This window comes from Lissotriton vulgaris, chromosome 2_1, assembly GCF_964263255.1.
Source record: "Lissotriton vulgaris chromosome 2_1, aLisVul1.2, whole genome shotgun sequence".
Classification (NCBI taxonomy): Eukaryota; Metazoa; Chordata; class Amphibia; order Caudata; family Salamandridae; genus Lissotriton; species Lissotriton vulgaris.
Genome location: NC_141687.1, coordinates 474144803 through 474163354, shown reverse-complemented (window position 1 = coordinate 474163354; position 18552 = coordinate 474144803).

Sequence of the window (18552 nt, the reverse complement as noted above, 5' to 3'; positions counted from 1 at the left end):
AAGTTTTCATTTCTGGCACCTACCTTTTGGAACTCCCTCCCTGCCCACTTACGATTGGCTAAAGATTACTCTATCTTTCGCAAGGGCCTGAAGACCTTTTTGTTCAGCCAAGCCTTTCCACAGTGAATTCACTTCTGAACCCATTTTGTTTATTTCTCTGCTTCTGCTGTCCATGTTCCTAAAAGCGCCAAGAAACCGTTTGGTGAACGTCGCGCTATAGAAATATTTTAAATTCAAATTCAATTCATTTATATAGGCAACATTTTAATTTACTCTACGACTGAACAGGAAAGGGAAGGTCACGTAAAGCAGTCCTAAAGAGACTACAACAACACCATCTTTTTTCCAAATTAGAAAAAGGCCCTTCAGATATTCTTAAGGTTCGTCAATTTTTATTGGCGATTCATCCCCAACTTTTCCTCTATAATTCAACCTTTGACTCATCTCCTGCAGAATGGAGTGCCCTTTACATAGAATTCAGAAGAGGAGGTTGCCTTTACTTCTTTGCAAGGGCAGTTCGTCCAGGTCCTAGTATTACATCATCCTGAAATTAGCTACTATGCCTCTTGGAAACTGATGCTGCTACCAATGCATGAGCGAAGTACTGTCCCAATGACACCCAACAGCATATAATTGAATATTGTTTGAAATCTAATAGAATTTAATTTGTTGAAAATGAGTAATGAAAGTACATTTTCTGGACACAAAGCATTTTATTCCCACAAGTTTACATTATGCAAACTAAACTACAGTAGAACTGATAAAAAGCTTCTTGCCATCAAACGAGCATTCAAGGCATGGCAGAATTATTTTATGGGGCTAGACCTACAGTTGAAATTTACTCAGACCATAAGAACCTTCAATTTAAAATCAGCAAGGATATTAACCCCCACAACAGCTGCGCTTGGCGCTATTCTTTTCTGACTTTAATTTTATTCTAACGTATCATCCAGGAACACAAAACTGGAAGGCAGATGACTTATCTAAGACTTATACTCTGGTAGAAGAACTACAAAATGGCGCAAAGATCAATTCCCTCTGATCTTGTCACAAAACAAAAAGGCCAAGAACCTGAAACTCTAGCAGTAACAGTAAAATCAGAAGATTTTCTCTCAGTTTTACAGCAGCTTTTTGAGAAAAAGGATTCTGAAACCTAGTTAAGGAAAGACCCTAGCTGGCATAAAAATTTGGGGGTACTGTTTCACTGGAATGTACTTTATATCCCTGTTGTGGCATTGCACTTATATATTTTACAATGGTCCGGGGATTCTGATTTGGCCGGACATCTTGGGATGCATAAGACGTTAGATATTGTCCAACAACATCTTTGGTGGCCAACTATGAAGACAGATGTGGAGAAATATATCTCCACCTGCGTAGTTTGTGCTCAAGCCAAATCTGATCAACAGGAGCTGGATGGTTTCCTTTCTTTTATCTCCATACCTCCAGCTCCATAACACACAATTTCTATGTACTTTTTAGTAGAGATGCTCATAAGTCACAAACACACCACAATTTTTGTAGTCACAAAAAAGGACCATTCTTTTACCACTACCCAAGTTACCGTCTGACCCTGAGCTGGCACATGTGTTTACTCAGCAGATTGTAAGACTATATGGCATTCCATCACAGATCGCAGTTTCCTATTCACATCACACTTTTGGATATAACTCTGTAATAATTTAAAAATAGACGCTAGACTATCCTCAAGATTTCCATTCAGAGACAGAAGAATGACAGAACGTTTGAATCAAACTCTGGGTCAATACTTGTATTGTTTGGGAATTCAACAGGGAGAAGACTGGTGTGAGAGTTTCTGGATGGCAGAATTTGTATGGAACAATTCAGATCACTCAACCTTGGCCTGTAACTCCTTTTAGTGCATCTATGGTTGTAACCCCAATAGCTTACTATTCATTTTCACTCTTTTTATTTATATTAGCCAACAAAAACAACAAATCTTCAAATTACATTACTAAATATACAGAGACCAACATAATCACCGGGAGAGAGCAGAAATAAATGAAGAAACATAAAAAATATATAAAGATGAGCTATTGTATATACTCTATTAGTGCACCCCAAATCTTGGTGCCCAGACGATGTTTCTGAGGGTCCTTTGCAGCATATAGACTATATTCCGAATTAAATATAGCATACAATTTGCCCCTCCACATTTCAAAAGATGGTGGCTCTTTGTCCCTCCATACTGTTGAGATACACAGTCTTGCAATCTCCGCGGACATAAATACAAAATATCTAAATTTATACATCCCCTGTAGATCTATCTCCTCCTCTACTACTCCAAGCAGCATCACAGTTGGAGTGATCACTACCCGTACTTTGGTCACTTCGGTCAAAAAGATCTCGATCTTATTTATAAATTGTCTCAGATCTGGACATTCATAAAACATGTGGATTACACATAAGACAGCGAGGCTTACAAGGCCCTTCGTAGCTCACTGTCTTATATTCGAAGGTTTGCAATTTATTAACAGCAAGTAACAAAAGGATCTATTTGTTTAAAGCAGTAACCCATTTACCCAGCTGCATAAATCTATCTGAACTTATAACAATGAAGCATGCATTGTCTTTTTACATTTACTTTTTGCATTGATTTACACATTGATTTACACATGATTTATTGTATTGTAATTGCATTTATATAGCGCTTACTACCCTTGACAAGGCATTAAAGCGCTTTTTTATCTAGTAGCAAGCTATTCCGGAATTAACTCACCAAATCAGGGATTGTGAATAGCATGACTTTTCAGTGGTGGTCACTAAAACAACCAGGAAAACAATATTTTTTGACTAGAGGTGAAATAATTTAGTTCCAGACTGGATAAAATCATTCTTTGCCATTGGTAAGCATGCATATTGTCTTGTCACTGAACTAGCAGTACTAAAAGAAATGCAGTCTTCTTCCTAAAAACATATTAGAAATGTCAACATAAAGGCTCATTTTGAACCTTCTGACTGATGATTCACATTTGCTGATTTCACCTGCATCCTAAGATTGAGTAACAGTGAAGAAACTGTTTCTGGGCACAAAGATAGGTAAGTGACCTCTCAGCAACCAGTAATCTAAACTCTCTCAGATGAGAACCTGATTTCAGTGCAGGTGCGCAACGGCCATTAGCCTCAAAGGGCTTCTCCCCAGCGTCGTGTTTGTCAGGCTGACACAGCCCGGGCTGAGAAGCACCTGAGTACTTCACAGGTCTTTAAAAGACCATTTACTTTGTTCGAGGCTTTGTTGTTCTTTTACTCCTTCTTAGAGCCCCTGCATCTTCAGTCTGCCAATTGCGAGAGTGAGAGAAGGTGACAATGCAGAATGAAACTGAATAAGAGAAAGCACTACATATCGAACATGGCAAGGAGAACATTAGTTAAACTGTGCCCACCACACTTGGTGTGCCACACTAACTTGCGTTTATTGGGAGACAGAGAGCTGACAATCTTTCTATCACAATAGCAAATATTATTATTAAACCAGGATGTAACAAGTAAAAAAGAGTACTGAAATGATTTTCCAGACATTACACCGTTTTACAAAACATGTTTCTGTTGAACCCCTTATACTGTTTAAATACATGTACATTTAAAGTAGTTCTCCAGTGCTACCGAACTTTGTTTTGTCATTCATGCTGAACTAATAATTTAGGTCTCCAACAGTTGGTCTAAAACTTGAGGATAACAGAAGTGAATATTTGTGTTGTCATATTTTTGCAGGCCTAAACAAGACCTGCAATTGCGGTAAGCTTTTCCAACCCGATCTCGGTATACTTGTTATTCTTTGCCGAACCAGCATGGTTCTCTCATGCTATTCCTTGGTTTTTGTTTTTTGATTTAGGTCCATGTTACAAAATCTCATAAAGCGAATTCTTTCACAGAACTGAACTGCGTACTATTGTGGTAAGCCTTGCACTCGGCTTCTCACCACACAAATTCGTCTATTTGCTATATCCACTAGGCGGGCCCATTTCTCCACACTCTGTTCAATTCTGCTTCCCTTTAAGTGCACGGGTCCACCATTTCTTCGCTCACGTCCAAATTTCTATTATCAGTCATTGTAATTTCACCTTGCAATCCTCACCCTTTGTGCCCCATAATTAACGTTCACTTGGTTGATACGGCTCACGGACCCCCATGATAATAATTGTGTCCTAATGTTAATGCTCATTTATAAGGATTATTGAACTCGACAGACTTGTCATGTATGTCTTTTAATTTTCATATGAATGTAATTCTCATGACCTTATGTATTTTTCCTCCCTATTACCCACCCCGTTTTTTCCTTTCTAAACTTTATTATTGTTAATATTGTATTGTGTTATTGTTATTGTTTGTATGGTTCACTAATATGTTCGGGCTTGACTATGGTTTCAGTAATATAAAGGCATGAATGTCGAATGTCCTGATGATGATCCCGCTATACTTTAAGGGGATCGAAACGCCGTCGACACCTTACACTGGATGATTTGATTCTATTATTTGCTAAATCACAACAGTGTATTCTCTGTAAATATTTGTCTGCAAAACTTGGAACATTTGCAGACTGCCTATGCTTGCCTCACTTGTCTTTGTATGTCACAAATGTCCCTGTACAGTAGTAGGACACAGGCTGTGTCCCACTTTGATATTGTACTGAATTAATTGATTATATTTACAATGGTGTTATTAAACCCTGTCCGGTTGGACACACTATATGGATTTCAATCTTGATCCATATGAATTTTCATTATTCGCCACCTGTTAGGGACCACTGTTCCTTGAAATAATGTTAGCAAACTAACAGGTGTGCTGCTGAGAATCACTCCTCCCTATTTTACTCCTAAGTGCCATTGTGATAGTCGTATCCTACACCAAGCTCTTCTTACTGAAAGATGAGACGAAGTAGTGTAATCTTCCCTGCTCCTTTCATCCTTTATCTCCTGGGGCCATGTAATCAACGGACCCAGAAGCAGCGAAACAGGTGCCCTATTATTATCACTTCAAGGTAATTTATAGAGGAGGCCACACAGTGTGCATCCCGCCGCACCTCTGCTCCAAGCCAGGATTCTTAAACAATAAGAGGCCTAATGGCCCCTTAACATCGACCTTTACATCGACTCGACTAAGCCCTCTTCCCGCCTGCGCTCGGACAGACTGGTCTGGAAGACCACAACAAAATTAACCCTATTTATTGGCATTTTACAGTTTTTAGATATAAATGCAGACAAAGAAAAATTATTTTTCCGTCTGCATATATATGTAAAAATCAGTTTAAACAGAAAAGTGGAAGCCTTGCTTATAATATGTTTTCTTGTATTAGCTAAGATACTGCGCTTGAGAACACGGCACTAGAAATAAATATTTCAAACTTGCACGTGTCTTCATTTACTCCTCGTTTTGGACTGGTATGATGGTATAATGAAAGAGTGTTCATGTGTTCCACGTTACCTGAGGTATTCTAAGTTCATGTTCGGGGTTATCTAATCATTCGGGCTATGGAAGAACCAATGAGACAGTGATTGCTAGTCGGGTATGGGATTTTGGATACTAAGGTGAGTCTTTGGCACACCCTAATTCACTGAGGTTCCAAGTCTCTATGCACAGTTCTGTGTAGGAGCAGAATCCATGCGACATGGCGCCCAACCGGTGGTGGTCTTATTACATGACACTTGAGTAGTACTTCATTCAGTCCTTAACTCCTTCGCTATTGTTTCCAGATAACAGTGGTGTCGGACAAACCTACCTATAATTATATAGGTCTTTTCAAGCTTGAATCTTTTCAAACGGTTTCCTTTTGAATTGCTACCTAGTTGTGCTACATAGGTTCTTCATTGTACCACTTTCTTACTGTGTAGTTATGACTGACGTTGACATACCGCAGCATAGTCGTATTGCGGTTCACAATCATTTACAAGCTTATAACGTTGGATTAGAGGGCATGGTAGTTATCATGGTTGTGAGTGCGGAAGTAGCTTACCCTTTTGAGATTTTCTACTCGAGGGTGTCCTTCCCTGCTGTTAACGCAAATACTGGTGTGTTCGACACTTATACTCACACAGCCGTGCAGCAAGAATATGTTCTGTATAGGACACAGGAAGTTCCAATTAATGCTTGGCAGCACCGACTTTGGTTTAATGGCGCCCTACCCCTCTCTTTAACAATAATAAGACTAGCAGCCTAATTCATGAAGCCTAAATCGGCTCGCAAAGGGCCAGATTCTGAGAATCTGGCCCTTTGCGAGTGCGATTTTTGCATTTGGGATTCAACATCCCAAATGCAAAAATCGCTATTTGCTAATTCGCATATTTGCGAGGAATTACATTTAAGGAATCTCAATTTGAGATTCCTTAAATATAATTCATCATCCATTTTCCAATTGCGAAATTGCAATTTCGGCCCGCAATTTACCGCGAGGTCAAACCTCGTGGTAAATTGCGAAAACTCAGAAAAATGCATTTAAATGCATTTTTCTGAGTTGCATGTTAGACACACACATGTCCTTTGGACATGTGTGTGTGCAACACCTGTGTTAATTTCCATTGCAGGGGTGCTACAGGGTGTCCTTTGGACACCCCTGGCACCCTTGTACTCGCAATCTCATTTGCGATTAGCTAATTGCTAATCGCAAATGAGGAATGACTCCCCATGCATTCCTATGGGCCTTTTGGCCCATAGGAATGCATGGGGAGTTATTCCTTATTTGCGATTAGCAATTAGCTAATCGCAAATAAGGAATCAGTGGGAATCGCAATTCCTACATGAATACCGTTTTGCGAGTCTCAAATAGCGATTCCTTATGATTCGCTATTTGAGCCTCGCAAAACGGCCCGTTCATGAATCAGGCTGTATGTCCTTTGTCCATTCCAGGCACTACTTTGCCTGTTTTGGCTGGATTTGCACCGCATCCTCAAGCGGAAGCGTGTCCCCTTGCGATCTAAGACGCCTACATACAGCCGCGATTAGTGTTATTAGGTCGTTAGTACAATACATTACCCGCAATCTCCTGGGCGGGGCCCCCAGGTGTTGCGGCGCTTCCAGCCGGACCGAGCGGAATGAGGCTTAGTCCCGTGATGGTCAACGCAGTGATGGGCAAGCGTCCCCAAGATAAGGATGATATGCCTCTCTGGTTTACCGAGAAGTTTGACCAGCTGGAAGCAGTATTTCCTAACATGACTCCTGTTGAAAAAAATAGGATTCTAACAATTAGTTTGCCTTAAGACTTGATATTGGAGGCTGTTGACTTTGAGTCCTAGGATAAGATTTTTGCGGCGGTGTATACGAGATGCTTCGGCACTCCGTCAATGACCGTCCTTCCCTTGGTCATTAAACATGTACAAGATAAGCACAGACCTGAGGCAGCGGTTGAATTGGGAATGAGGCTATGCGGCACTTTTGACGTAGTTTCTGATCTCGTACTTGCAAATGTCAAGGGAGATGCTGTAAGTTTTCAGGTGTCTAATGCGTTGCAGGCTGTTCCCGATGTGATAAACCCCGACAATTACCGAGAATTATTACAGCTGCTTATAAAACCGTGGGCCGTAATACTTTGGTTGTCAAGCCTTTCTCTACGAAGGGGAAAAAGCAACCCCAAGGGCAAAAGTCAGAAACGGACGAACAGTCCAAGGCTAAAAAGCAAAATTGGCCGAATAACAAAAAACAGGGTAAACAACAAAAACAGGGGTCACATCCTGCATCTCCAGTGCCTACACCTACAGAACGCGTTTATGACTTGCGCGATCGTGTGACGATAAAATCACCTGATCGATTTCAGGTTTCTGAACAACGCTCTCCTCTTTCTTTTTAGGACTCATCGGCCTCATCGACCAGTGGTGAAGGAGGTGGCAGAGGTCGGGGTGGCCAGCAAGGACGCGACCATCCATGACCGAAAGATGCTAAAGGCAAGCAGGACAAATCAACACCAAAAAGACCCCAGTTTCAGAAGAAGATAGTTGCCGCTTTAACAGCAAGATATGCCACAGATAGTGAGAACGCAGCTTCGGAATCAGACATGGGCGCTGACGTTGTTGGACAGCGCAGCGGAGATTACCATTGTGCGAGAGGCCCTGCGTCCACTACTGAAGGTGACAGCGACTGACCGATATGTTGTTGTGGAGACAGCTGATACCTGAGTAGCTCCTCTGATAGACTTTATGAAATAGTCCTTTTAATTGAAGGTGACATACAGCGTACCATGAAAGGGGTATTTTGGGAGAATCTTACAACTACCTATGACATTTTGTTAGCAGAGGCTGACTGACCCCCACCTTTTGTTCTCGCAGCTCCGACAGGGGAGGAGGTAATCCTCACTCGTTTCGTGCACACAGTCTCAAAGGAGCATGCACTGAATTTTGCAGAAGAGTGGGCTAAAGTCCTTGCGCCGGCTCTGTACCGTACGTACTGTGGTTGGGAAAAGTTTCCCCACACCACGAGATTCCCTTACCGTCTCTGCCACAGTCTCAACCTCAATATCCCATCAGAAGTGAAGCTAAGGCTTCCGTAGCGGAAATCCTTGAACAATCGGAATATCAAGGTGTAATTGAAACTTGTGTTTCACTGATGAATAACCCACTTTTTTCTGTGACCAAGCCAGACGGATGTTATCATTTGGTATTGGATTACCGGCATTTAAACTTGCATTGCCGTACCTGTGCAGTACAGAATACCCACGGCTCTGCTTTAGTGGATGGTCTTGTGTATAAACGGTTTAAAACCACACTTGACATATCTAACGTTATTTTTTACCACAATTTGGATGGTCTGAGTTCCCAAGGCACCAGTTTTACCTGTGGCAGCAAACAACGCCAATTTAAACGTCTTGCGATAGTCCAGGTGTGTTTGCTGCCCGTATTGTCTCTCTCTTGCAGAGGGTCAACCCAGATGCGTGTTCGTATGTGGATGACATCTATCTCACAGACGACGAAATGTGGGCGCTTCTGTGTCGCGTTGAACGCATAATTTGCAACTTTGCGGACTTCGGTACAAATTCAACTTTGCAAAGTCTCACAGTACACAGTGTTGTTCCTGGGCTATGAGCTCAACAATGAAAACCGAGGATTGGCTCCTCACTTCTTGGAGAAATGCGACAGTTGCGCGCTCCTACAACTCTGAAAAAATTACAGTCCTTGCTGGGATTTTGAATTTCGGGCGTACTTACATTCCCGAATATGCCTAGCGTATCAAGGCTTTGTATGCTTTGATACAACCTACTTTTACCAAATCGTACTGGCTGCCTGAACATTCAGCCATTTTGCATTCTTTGCAGGCTGATCTTCTAGAATATAAATTCTTACTGACTCGTGATAACCACACCAACCTGGTGATAAGAATCATCCCTGGGGCGGTGAGTTTCACATACCTTACTTTTAACGAAGGAGACACAGTACCTATTTCTTACAAGTCACATTTGTACACTTCGGCAAAAATGCGGTTTGCCTCTGTGGAAAAAGTTTTGACAGCATTGCAAATGGCGATTCTTATGGAACATGAGCTGTCGCAGGGAAAACGCATGTTGGTTGTTACCCATATCCTGCACTAGAGGCAGTGACAAAGGCCACTGTACCTAATTCTAAGGCTCTGCATACACAGGGGATACAATGGGCTGCGTCATTGACGTCTCCGGATATCACGTTGATTTTTGATGCCTCCTTACAGTTGCAGGAGTTTTTGCAGTATGAGTTTGTTCATCCTGCGCCATTGACTATACGGCCTTTGGAGGATTTCCATTGTATCATTTACACTGATGGTTCAGCGCAAGTTGTGCAAGGGTCTAAGCATGCATACGTTTCAGCTTGCGCCATTATGGTGAGTACCATGGTGAATGATGAATTCAAGTCCAGAGTCGTGCACACGCAGACTTTAGGGGACTGTACCACACAATTGGCGGAGCTCCGTGCTCTGATGCTTGCATTGGAGTATGCTGTTCCTAGTGTGACAACTCTTATTGTGAGTGATTCTTATGCTGTGTCCAGTCTTACAACAAAAACCTGTTCTTTTGGGTTCAGAATGATTTTCGTGACTCCAAAGGTAGCACATTAAAACATAAAATTATCTGGGTCTGAGTGGCTGAGCTTAAAGAGCAGTTGCCACTTGTGTATGTAATTCACACTCTTGGTCATCAGCGCATGGGAGTTCACGCTGTTGGCAATTCATTGGCCGATGAGGCCGCAAAATCAGCAGTATCTACATATTTGGTTGCGGCAGTTATACGTTCCAAGAGTAAGATTGATGATGATATCTTGGCGGCTGTAGCCGCAACTGAGAAGGGAAGTAAATATCCTAAGGGTTTCCCTTCGAAGTATTCATACCACTTAAGTCCTGATAAAGTTCCTTATGTGAAAATACCGGACGTTGGTGAAAGGTTGATTCCCAACGCGGACCGCAGGTCAGCACTGATTACAGCTGCACATGAGGGTGCTGCGTCTGCGCATGCGGGCGTTCCGGCTTCTGTATCTCAGTTACAACAATGTTTCTGGTGGCGGGGACTGTACAAACAGATGCGTGATTATGTCCTTCAATGTGACATATGCCACCAGATTAAGCCATCAACTGCTGCACGTTCGGCCCAGATACAGTTGTACATTTCTAATAAACCATTTGGTTGTGTTTACTTAGATCACTGCGGTCCTTTTTCTTCTGATACTGCGTATAAGTACATCTTAGTAGCAGTTGATTCATGCACACGCTTTGTGTGGGTGTGGCCACACCGCAGCGCTGATTCACGAACTGGCATAAGAGACTTGCGTGTCTTTGTAGGGATTTTTGCCTGTGGTACCTTCCATTCGGATCAGGGTCCGGCTTTCGCCTCCGAGGCGTATAAGGATGCCATGAATTCATTAGGGGTCCAAGTTAAATTTTCATCTCCATACAGACCGTGAGGGTAATAGTGTTGTGGAAGGAATGAATTGAGATTTAAAGTAGTATTTGACAGCTAGAGTTATAGGCACTGGCAGGAACTGGCTGGCCAACCTCAATAGCATGCAGCATGCTCCTAATAATCTCCTTAGAAGGTCTCTGGGTGGGTGGACCCCATACGAAATGCTCTTTGGTATCAAGATGTTTGTCCCGGACCTTGACGGTCTAGACCAGGCGGCAGTTGCTGCCTGCTTTGACGAAGATGAACATTGCAATGTTTTACAGGATATACAAAAGACGAGAGACAGTCTTGCAAAGGAACACTTGCCCTCCACATCGGATGATGCGTTGCAGATCCCAGTAGTTGACTGGCTACCCCAAGTTGGAGAACTGGTTTGTGAGAAGATCAACAACAAGAAAGAATTTGGTCCCTCATATCGAGCTCCAGTTCCAGTGCTTGGCGTGAAGGGCACAAGAACAGTCATTTTACCACCACTCCCAGGTCGTAAAGAACAGAGGTACATCTCCATTGACAATGTCAAATTACTCAGAGTGGCCGATTGTTCTTACTATGACATTGGCAGTCTCGTGCCCTTCAATTTTGAGAAATTCTGTTTTGGCCCGGCTTCTGATCCAAGGCCTGATGTTGCCCTCGAGATGCTCCACTTTTGAGTCATTTACAGTGTTCACTGCCTGGTGCTCAGCTTGATGAAACTGACTACACATACCCAACTGACTTAATGATGCCTGATTTGCAAACTCGCTTGGCTACAGAATCCAGATTTTCATTTAACACTGTTTCCCACACATCGAAAACCCCTTCGAAACTTTCTGTTTTGGCAGCATTTCTTTGATTCCACCTTGGACCTACATTTGGTTGGTGCTATTTTCGATTTACCTATTCATGTCAATTGGCTTTGTGGTGTATTTTTTTCGACTTGTCAATGGACACTATGTTGAGGAGCGAACTTGCATTCACCATATCAATGGAACATTGGCTCCCCATTCCTCATCACACAGATTGAAGAGGGACCTGGCGTTTATTAACATCACTGCTTGGACTGTCTTGGATGGGATTGTATGGGATGCTGTTCGATTTCAAATTCATGGGCCCACTAAAGTTATAAATGCCCCTAATGTGCTTAGAGTTTCAATAGGGGGTGTGATGAAACAAAATATACGTTCTGGGATGTTTAAGCTGTAGAGGCTTTGTTTTCTGATTTGAAATATTATGCTGCCTTTGATGCTGAAGATTTGTATTTAGAGTCGGCCAATTACGGTGATTTATATTGGTATCAACATTTTGGCAATCACTACCTCCATAAAGCTAATACCAGGAGGAACACTGTCAATTAAACACAATGGGAACATTGTCCGGCTCCTATTCAAGGCAGTTCTGCTTCCTTCTTAAAAAGGTTCACTTATTTTACTGATTTTAATCAGTCAAATCCCAATGCCTTTTTATGTTAAAATGGCTGAAAAGTCCATATCCAAGGTTAGACTTACCAATACTAAATTATTATATTCAAAGTCCTTTCTAGACCAGTTAGCTGTTGGTGGCTACGAGTTGTGGAAGGATACTATTGATCTTAAATCAGTTTGGGGTTCTAAAGACTGGCAAGTGCAAGGAACTGAGGCTTTGCACCATGCATCCTGCCTTCTTCAAGAACGGTCGCTCCCCCCACCTCCTCTCTGCTGGTACAGTGCTCATTGCGATTGTGCTTATCATTTATGTGTATTTGTGTAACGCTCATTGCGATTGTGCTCCACGTTACTGCTAATCATTTATGTGTATTTGTGTAGCGCTTCGAAGCGCTCGCCACTGCTGGGCATTACTTAGCATTTTTGAAACGTTTTGTTTGTGGGACTTAATCTGCCTACCTGTCGCCTAGCGCGTAGCGCTTTTCCACTGCTGCCTTGAACCATTGTATCGTAGCGCTTGATTGGCCTTATAGCCCCTCGACCCTCGCAGCATTTGTTTGTTGGCATTTTGTTGAGCTTCTTGCTGGCCCCTCCCAGACCCTCCCTCCACCTCGCTCCCGCCTCCCAGCTGCCCCTCCCACCCACAGAGACTAGGAGCTGCCCTCGCCCTCGTGCAAGCTGTGACCGTCCTGCCTTCTTCAAGAACGGCCGCTCCCCCCACCTCCTCTCTGCTGGTACAGTGCTCATTGCGATTGTGCTAATCATTTATGTGTATTTGTGTAACGCTCATTGCAATTGTGCTCCACGTTACTGCTAATCATTTATGTGTATTTGTGTAGCGCTTCAAAGCGCTCGCCACTGCTGGGCATTACTTAGCATTTTTGAAACGTTTTGTTTGTGGGACTTAATCTGCCTACCTGCCGCCTAGCGCGTAGCGCTTTTCCACTGCTGCCTTGAACCATTGTATCGTAGCGCTTGATTGGCCTTATAGTCCCTCGACCCTCGCAGCATTTGTTTGTTGGCATTTTGTTGAGCTTCTTGCTGGCCCCTCCCAGACCCTACCTCCACCTCGCTCCCGCCTCCCAGCTGCCCCTCCCACCCACAGAGACTAGGAGCTGCTCTCGCCCTCGTGCAAGCTGTGACCGTCCTGCCTTCTTCAAGAACGGTCGCTCCCCCCACCTCCTCTCTGCTGGTACAGTGCTCATTGCGATTGTGCTAATCATTTATGTGTATTTGTGTAACGCTCATTGCGAGTGTGCTCCACGTTACTGCTAATCATTTATGTGTATTTGAGTAGCGCTTCGAAGCGCTCGCCACTGCTGGGCATTGCTTAGCATTTTTGAAACGTTTTGTTTGTGGGACTTAATCTGCCTACCTGCCGCCTAGCGCGTAGCGCTTTTCCACTGCTGCCTTGAACCATTGTATCATAGCGCTTGATTGGCCTTATAGCCCCTCGACCCTCGCAGCATTTGTTTGTTGGCATTTTATTGAGCTTCTTGCTGGCCCCTCCCAGACCCTCCCTCCACCTCGCTCCCGCCTCCCAGCTGACCCTCCCACACTCCGCCCCCTCCACTATCCATTTAAGACAGATGTCCCAACGCGCAGGGTCCACGCGCTACGGCCGCGCCGAAGGTGCGCCAAAGGTAAGCCCGTCTACGCCCGTCCGCGCCAAGGCCGCGCCCAGCGCCAGACCCCCTGGCCTCCGTCCCACCCACCCCACCCGCATTACCTACGCCGCCTCTACCCTCCTAGCCCTTAACCCCGGCCGACTCTCCGACTGCGCTCAAGCCGCCCCCGGACACACCCATGGACCCTTCACGTGCAACTTCTGCAAGTTTGACGGCACCAAGACCAACTCCACATCCACTAACACCGAACAGAGACCTGACACCAACCACCTAAAATGCATCCTGCTCAACACCCGCTCGGTCCACAAACACGCCATCGACCTCTGGAATCTACTAGACACCATCTCTCCGGACGTCGCCTTCCTAACTGAAACATGGATGAACGCCTCATCAGCCCCAGACATCACCATTGCCATCCCGGAGGCTACAAAATCATCCGTAAAGACCGCTACAAGCAAACAGGAGGAGGCATCGCTATCGTCCATAAGAACTCCATCCGCATCTCAACCAGCTCAGACGTCAACCTCGCTAGCGCCGAACACCTTCACTTACAGATCCACACCGACCCCAAGACCACACTCAGAGGCACCCTCCTCTACAGGCCACCAGGACCCCGAGCACAATTCAGTGAAGACATCACTGACTTTATCACCCCACACGCCCTCCCCTCCAAGGACTACATTCTACTGGGAGACCTCAATTATCATCTGGAAAAAAGTAACGACAGCAACACCACCGCCCTTCTGGAAAATCTCGCCAACCTCGGACTCAAACAACTTGTTAATACCCCCACTCACCTCGAAGGTCACACACTCTACCCTATCTTCACCTCCAGCAAACATATCTCCTTCAGTCACACCACAGCTCTCCAGTGGACGGACCACAGCTGCGTTCACTTTATCTACAAAAAGACCACAACCCACAACCATCCTCAACCTACTCTGCGAAGAAACTGGAACAAAATCACCATCGACCAGATCTCCTCATCGCTTCTTCAAAACCCCCCTGCCCACTCATCGAACGCCAACCAAGCAGCCATTAACCTCACTCAATGGCTAACCAACAGCGCCGACAACCTAGCACCCCTGAAAAAACGTCTAATCAAACAAGGCAACAAAAATGCCTCCTGGTTCAATGATGATCTTAAGAAATCCAAGAAACTCTGTCGCTCCCTTGAGAAGACCTGGAAAAAAGACCCAAACACCAGCACCAGAGACGCCTTCAAAAACGCCACCCGCATACACCACCAACTGATCCGAACTGCCAAGAAAGCCGCTTTCAAAGACCGACTTGACAACAACACCCACAACAGCAAGGAATTATTCAACATCGTCAAAGAATTCACCAACCCCACTGCCAACTCCAACGACATCACTCCCTCTCAAGACCTATGCGACTCCCTAGCTTCGTTCTTCCATGACAAAATTGCAGACATCCACAACAGCTTCGACAACCAACCCGGAGACCAGCCCACCCATCCTTCTGCCACACCCTCACCCCCCTTGAACATCCTTTATGACTGGAACCCAATCTCCACGGATGATACCATCCGCCTGATGAACTCCATCCACTCAGGATCCCCCTCAGACCCATGCCCTCACCACATCTTCAACAAAGCAGATTCCATCATCGCACCCCACCTCCAAGATGTCATCAACTGCTCCCTCACCTCCGCCACCTTCCCAGATAGCTGGAAACACGCCGAACTCAGTGCCCTTCTGAAAAAACCCACAGCTGACCCCACCGAACTCAAAAACTACCGCCCCATATCACTCCTTCCATTCCCGGCCAAAGTCATCGAGAAAGCTGTCAACAACCAGCTCGCCGCCTTCCTCGAAACCAACAAATCCCTTGACTCCTCACAGTCCGGCTTCTGAGCCAAACGCAGCACTGAGACCGCACTCAACGCAGCAACAGACGACATTCGATCTCTACTGGACAATGGTGACACCGTCGCCCTCATCCTCCTCGACCTCTCTGCAGCCTTCGACACAGTCTGTCATAGCACCCTGTTACAACGCCTCAGTAACATCGGAATTCAAGGAAAAGCACTGGAGTGGATCACCTCGTTCCTTGCCGGAAGAACTCAGAGAGTCCTCCTCCCACCATTCAAATCAGAAGCCACTGAAGTCATTTGCGGCGTGCCACAAGGATCTTCACTTAGCCCCACCCTCTTCAATGTATACATGAGCCCCCTCGCGGCCATCGCACGTCAACACAACCTCAACATCATCTCCTACGCTGATGACACTAAACTGATCCTCTCACTCACCAAAGACCCGAACACCGCCAAAACCAACCTTCATAAAGGAAGAAGTAGCCGAATGGATGAAGCACAGCCGTCTGAAACTGAATTCCGACAAAACAGAAGTCCTTATCTTAGGTACCTCCCCCTCCGCCTGGGACGACTCGTGGTGGCCAGAATCCCTTGGAAAAGCACCCATCCCAACAGACCATGCACGGAACCTGGGCGTCATTCTGGACTCCTCACTCTCGATGACCAGACAAATCAACGCAGTTTCATCATCCTGCTTCAACATTCTTCGCATGCTCAAAAAAACATTTCGCTGGATCCCCACTGAAACCAGAAAAACGGTCACCCACGCACTGGTTACAAGCCGCCTGGACTACGGAAACACCCTATACGCCGGTACCACCGCAAAACTTCAGAAAAAACTCCAACGCATCCAGAACGCATCAGCCAGACTCATTCTAGACATTCCGCGATAAGATCACATTTCTGGTCACCTGAAAAACCTCCACTGGCTCCCCATCAATAAGAGGATAACATTCCGCCTTCTAACCCACGCACACAAAGCACTTTACGAACTTGGACCCGAATGCCTCAACACACGACTTTCCTTCTACACCCCCTCCCGCCAGCTACGCTCCTCCCACCAAGCCCTTGCTGCTGTACTTCGCATCAACAAAACCACCATGGGAGGAAGATCCTTCTCCTACCTGGCGGCTAAAACCTGGAACTCACTTCCCACTCACCTCCACCTCACTCAGAACCACCTAACATTCAGAAAGCAACTTAAAACCTGGATATTCGACAAGTAACTCCCCACCCTTCTCCAAGCGCCTTAAGACCCTCTGGGTATGTAGCGCGCTATATAAATCACTGAATTGAATTGAATTGAATCCTGAACCATATGTTGTTCTTGAATTCGACAATTTTGCAGACAACTTGCTTTGGATTGGCTACCACTAAAAAGTTAAATGCTCCTTCTTTTCCGGAATTAGAAGAATATTCCGGTTGGATTAATGTCACTACATTTTCAATCAGAGAGTTACAAACTCTGTTGCTAAATTCTTCCTTTAACATATCCAGTTTGGATCCAGAGGGTTGGTTGCTCTGGCACAGAAGTGCAGACTCTTGCCAGCATCGTTTTCTGGGTTTGGCTCATGGCTTTACACAGGTCAGGGTGGATCCCCGTTTTGAAAGTGGCCATTCTGTGACTGCCTATTCTGTAGGCAAATTATGTCAAAATTGGCTCAAACATTCCACCTTGGCGTCAGTTAAGCTGCATTTATCTAAACTGTGTGACGATGTTGATCTGAATGATTTAATAAAGGGTCCAGCTAAAGGTAGATCTAAAAGATGGATATATGCTATTTACAACGAAGTCTGGAAAACGTCCCAGATTGAGGCGGCTACCCATATTAGAGCTATAGACCAGGCTAATTTAGAGAAAGGGCTGGCAGTTGTACATAATAGCATAAACATGCTCTCTTCTCGCAGTTACACGTTAGACAATATTGTATCATCTGTTGTTGATATTGTGCAGGATGAAGTGTCTGTTTTATAGCATGGTCAAAATCAATTGTGTTCTGTTATGCAGTTTGCATGGACCTTGCAGACCTTGAAAGCTGGAAAAGTACCCTGGCACGGCATGAACATGTCATCATTGTTTTGTCCTGTTTAATTTGACTGACAAGCAACGTTTACTGTCAATGAAAGATGCATCTTTTTCTATGTTACACATTGAGAGGTTGGAACCTTTACCGTTTTCAGTGGCTGAAGCCAACTCAGCAATGTGGCTTATCCACGGGTTAATAACTCTCCTGTTTCCTCTGTTCAAGTTTGAGGCGTGTATGAAGTACTTTGCCATTGGTAGATATGAGCCTCTAGCCAGTGCTTATCTCCATGAGGCTTGGTCGCTTCCATTTACCTAAAGATGCCTTAGGGAGGGTAAGGAACTTTATTTAAATGGTGAAGATTGCACTGAAACACCAGATCACTCATTGATGTGTAGACATATCGAATTGCATGGCTCTTGTAATCATAATGAGCCGAATTTAGCCTGTATTTTGAAAGGAACACTGGTATCTGCTATCGTACCCACATTAACATTACTGGCAAACAGGAGTTATTTACTTTTAAATAATGAAGACTGTTGTGGGTTAGCAGCGGGAATTGCTTATGTGGTTACCGTCAGTGAACGTGTGGTTTGCTGTAAACATTTAATGTATCCTCCTCCGCATGGGAAGCTTGATGTTTCCATCTGGCCCAAGATTCCGACCTTGAAAGCAGAGTTCAATAAGATGAGTCGCATAAGAGCTCTATTGTCCCAGAAAGAAGTTGCCCTCACATCTGCTTGTGAGACATTCGTCCTTCACGTGGCAAACACCCGCACAGAAGAGCATGCTTTAT